General features: G+C 42.7%; 1 protein-coding gene across 1 annotated transcript in view; it reads right to left on the reverse strand.

Moving 5' to 3' along the window:
- Positions 1-5,301, reverse strand: part of Rec114 (REC114 meiotic recombination protein) — an 87,450-nt gene that overhangs the window by 32,462 nt on the left and 49,687 nt on the right. The gene's annotated exons all lie outside the window — the stretch shown is intronic.

Consider the following 5,301-nt stretch of genomic DNA (forward strand, 5'->3'; position numbering starts at 1 on the left):
GAAAAGAAAGGAAAACTCCCAGACTCCTACCAAACATGTAATAGAGTAAGTCATCTATATTAATATAGCTAAAGAAAGAATGCCTATTACAGTACCCATCTAAGTGCTTTCTTGAAGAAAGGGAATTCTAGCCACTGTACTTAAAATTACTCTTATGGCAAAGAAGCAAAGCAGCATGCCTTCCTGTTTTCTCATTTTAAAAAGTTTCCTTCTAATTTTGCTTTATATTTTATAATTATTATTAAAAGTATGTTTCATGTTTCTGAATTTTGTTTCTACACTTAACATCAGTACTTCACATGTTACATTTTTAGGGCTACATACATTTTTTCCACAATGCTGTATTTTTAGGACTACATACCTTTTTTTAGTACTGGGGATTTAACCTAGGGCCTCTTAAATGAGCTTCATCAGGCTCATTTTAATTTTTTAAATTTTGAGACAGGCTCTCACTAGGTCACTAAATTATCCAAGATGAGCTTGAACTTGCCATCTTCCTGCCTGATCTTCCCAGAGTGCTGGATTACAGGTGTGGGCCACTATGTCATTATATAGATTTAACAATTTTTTAAAAAGTAAAAAGGGAAAAGCAAAAACTATACATACTATATATGTAATATATATTATAACTATATATAACTATAACTATATATGTATATTATATGTGATTATTATATAAACACAAGATAGTTAAGATAGTTATATTACTAATTTCTCTTAAACTGAAAGAGACAGTCAACATTTTTGCCTACCTAGCATGCACTCTTCCTTCTGAGAATATCCTATTTTCCTTGAAGACACCAGTTCTCCGGGATCCCAGAATCCCTTGTGTGCACCATCATCCAGCACACATGTGTCTGTCCTCTGTCCCAGCCTTAACAGTGAGATCTGAGAGCAAAGCGTTGTCACAGGATTCTGGATCAATCAGCTCAAGGCACTTACACTGAATGCATGAATGCAAAAGGATAAGAACAGCTATCCTATCCCATAGCATAAACAGTGTGTGTTAGCTGCTTATGAACAGATATAGTACTAAATTAGAAACTCCTAGAAAGCACACTAATATAGTCTTTTAAAAGGTAGTTTCCAGCAACACAAATGGACTACTTAAGAGAGAACCAGGGCAACGCAGCTTGCAGATCATATACACGGGCAGCACTGCGGAGGAGTTGGGAGGCATCTGCAGGGCGAGGGGCAGGCAGTGGCAGTGGTGCAGCTTCTCACTGCTCCTTTGGTGCTAGGGCCACACAAAGCAAAGATCACACTAAATTAATCCCTGTGGAACAACTATGTGTACAATTTAGTCAATGTGTCTTAAGCTGTGGTGAAATATTCATGAAATCAACCTTCCTGCCCATACTTAACCTGTTTCCTTTATGGTACTGAACACACCCCTAACGTACAACAAAGCTCCAAAACTTTTTAATTCTGCAAAACTAAAAACCTTATACCTATTAAATAACTTCACATTTTCCCTTCCTCAGGCCCATTGTTCCACTTTGTGTCTGTAAGTTTGACTATTTTAGATATCTCATAGAATCATAATCATAATACATCTCTTTTCATGCTGGCCTATTTCACTTAGCATAATGCCCTTAAAGCCCATTCAGAAGGTAGCAGAGGACAGTATCTCCCTCCTTGTAAGGCTGAGTATTACTCCATTGCCTGTATATACCACCTTTTGCGTTCCAACACATCCGCCGGTGGACACTTGAGTCCTTTCTACTGTAAATAATCAGCTGTGACACAAAAAATCTCCCTTTGATTCTGCTTTCATTATTTTGGGTAGAAGTTCCAGAGTGGAGCTGCTAGATCATATAGGAATTCTACTTTTGATTGTTTGAGGAGCTGCCATTGAGGGTGAACTGTCTACAATCCCCAAGGGTTCAGCCTCTCCACATCGTCCCCGATGGTCTCCGTCTACTGAGGCTGCTGTCATGAGAACATGATGTGGTAGTGGTGTATGAGCCACAGCTGAAGAGGCTGGGAGTCTAAGACAGGGCAGATAGGGCAGATAACAGAGGCATACTAGTTCATGGACGGTGCCTTCTGCTAGGTTCTCATGTGCAGAAGGGATGAGTGAGCCTACTGGGGTCTGTCATATGAGAACACTGATTTCAGGCATTACAGCAGAGCTCTCTGGACTTAACCAGTTCCCCAAGGCAACAAATGTTGTCTGAGATTCACTCTGTCAGGTCTAGAGTAGGTTTCAGTGTATGAATTTTAAGAGAATACAAACGTCCCAACCATACTATCAACACTTGTCTTTTGGTTAACAGCAGGTGTAAGGTGATAGTGCATCACAATTTCATTTGCATTTCGCCAGTAATTACTGATGTAGAACAGCTTTTCATGTGTCTATTGGCTTCAGTCAGTCTTTAAGGTTAGTTGTTATTCAGCTCCACAAACCAGCAGCAGAACATGCAGCAAGACAAGTACCTTTCTCTAGTCATAAAATCAGACCCAGTGGCTTGTTCTACATATTTCAGCAGCAAGTGATGCTTTATCTTTAGGCCAAAGGACTGTCTACCAAAGGACTGAATACCAGTATTTTCAAAGTAGGTATCCAAATATATTGAGCTGAAGGGCTTTTTCTTTTAACAACTGAAAGAGACAGTCAACATTTTTGCCTACCTAGCATGCACTCTTCCTTCTGAGAATATCCTATTTTCCTTCCTAAAAATCACCCTTGCCCATTCACTAGCCAGACAAAACTACCTTCTCATCTGGCCCCACTCAGGAGTGAGCAGGTGTCTTGGGCCTGGCCTATCAGTATATCCAGTTGCTGCTCCCCAAAATGACAGATTTATGAATAAACATATGATACAAATTAGTAAAGCCCCAGTGAGTCCTGGGGCTTTTGCTATGCCATGGGAAGGGGTGCTCTCCATGAGAATTGTTTATTATAATCATAAGGTAAGCCAAACGTTGCCAGGGGCCACCAGGAGACTGTCTTCCCTAGTGCTGAGGGACAGCTGGGGAGCTGAGACAGGCCATGGAGTGCCTGAGCCCCAGAAGCAACTGTGTTGTATGCCATTCTACCTCTGAACATTTCTATACAGTGAGGCAGACCCTTGCTTATTTTCCTTAAAGGAGCTTAACTTGGGTTTCTGTTATTTACAACCCAAAGAGCTGAAGACGGCAAACACAATCCACATCCTCTACTGCCCAGCTATGCATCCAAATTTCTCTGTGCAACTACCACACAGTCTTCAAAGCCCCTGACCTTCTCATTTAGCAATACAGCAATTAAGCATCTTATTCAGTGTTTCAGCAGTACACGGCTAACTGAAGGACACCTGGCTTTGGTGATGCCCTCTTCCCGCTCTCGCGCTGCCCTGACAGCTCTTCCCCTCCCCCTCCTTCATGGTCATTCTTCTGCCCTCTCCCGGCTATCTCCACCACATCCATGGTCTCAGTTCATTTAAATAGCTACTATTCCTATATTCTCCCTGCAAAGACCTCTCTCTCTCTGACCTTCAGAGAGTCAGGAGGGTGAGAGTTAACAGGAAAGGGGACACACAGAACTGATTTCCCTGCTTTAGTGTCTCAAGGACACCCCAAAGACATGGCCACTGCACGTGCCTGCTGCCAGGCCTGGCACTTCTCTGAAGTTCCTAATCTCAGGAAATTAGGAGGCCACCTTCAGATGTTACAGAAGCTAGAATCCTTTACACATCTCTCCTCCACCCTGACACCATCCTATTGATTTTTGTTCTTAAATAGCTCTTTCACCAATCCATTCCACCCTCATGCAAGCTACCATTTTCTTCCCTGATTACTAAAATAGCCTCCACCATAGGCTTCTCCCCAGCCCGCCCCATACACGTACACACCACTGCCGAGATAATGTTCTTATCTGAAAACATAACTGGCTCCGTCGATCCCTAGCTTAGAATATGTCAATAGCTAACTTCTCTCAGGATAGAAACCAAATCTTTTTATAGGCTCTGCAAGGAATACACGGGAAGAGTGAAGCACATAAACACTGTATATCTTGCTGATAAATGGAAGACTTTTGAAGGTTATAAACTGCCAAGAAACTGTAAGGACAGCCTAGGACTGGAAGCCTCTGAGACAAAGGCCTAAGGATGCAGAATGAGCCTTTGTCCCAGTGGGACTCTTAATCCCACACATCCACCCCTCACCCACCCCTCAGCACATGGGAGGACAGCACCGCCAAGCACCTACAAGCGTCCTTCATGGCCCCCTCTATATGAGTGGAGTTTGGTCCATGATGTCCCCCTTTTGGGATACAGGAAACCCTATGCATCAGGACCCTCTCCAGGGGTCGGCTGTGCTACCTGCACTCACCTTTCTTTAGGATTCGGTGTGTGAGCAATCTTCCCTCCTCAGAAAACTTTCTGTACTTCTGCTTTGCTTTACTGTTTAACTCTCCCAGGGAAATCTACCTCTTCTGTTCCAGACTTTGAAGAGCATAACATTTGTGTTGAGTTACTTTCAGGCTATTGGTGGGTATCTTTCTAGAACTCCCAGATACTGAGAACACTGATGACCTGAACCTCTTTTTTTTTTTTTTTTTTTTTTTTTTTTTTTGAGACAGGGTCTCACCACACAGTTCAGGCTGGCCTTGAGCTCACTTTGTAGCTCAGGCTGGTCTTGAACACACAATGATACTCCTGCCTCAGCCTCCTGAGTGCTGGGATTACCTGAACCTCAATTTTACTGATAGTGTAAACCTATAGAAATTATTTTGTGTTCAATTTTAGATTGTGGGCAAATTCAAAAGTAGCTATGATACCTTCACCAGCGTTTCATAGTCATGACAAGCTGGCCCTAATTCAGTATAAGTTGTTGTTAAAAATGCTACAGACTGGGCAGCCTGAACCCCAGACACTGTCTTCTGACAGACTTGGTGCTGGCAGATTTGGGGTCTGGCTTACAGGCAGCCACTTCCCACTGTGCCCACGCAGTCTTCCTTTGGGGTGTAGGGCCCCTAGTGCCCGCTCCTAGCCCTGCATTGCAGGTGTCATCACCTTCAGAGCTAGAGCTTCAACACAGAACTCTAGGGAGACACAATCCAGCTCGTAACAGCCCATAAGAGCAAACTGCCAAAATACCTTAGGAATTCATAAGATTATCAGTATGAGGACTGCAGCAACCCAAAGAATACAGATCTGATTAATTATATTTGTTAAAATTCTTTTTAAAATTCAGAATACTTACACAACTATAAGCTTCTCCGAAAATAAAAGTCCTAGGGCCAGGGAGATGGCTCAGTAGAATAAGCACTTCCCTGCCAAGTGCAAGGGCCTGAGTTCAATCCCTGGTTCTTCAAAA

Source organism: Octodon degus, unplaced genomic scaffold (genome assembly GCF_000260255.1).
Source record: "Octodon degus isolate 3935 unplaced genomic scaffold, OctDeg1.0 scaffold00026, whole genome shotgun sequence".
Taxonomy (NCBI): domain Eukaryota; kingdom Metazoa; phylum Chordata; class Mammalia; order Rodentia; family Octodontidae; genus Octodon; species Octodon degus.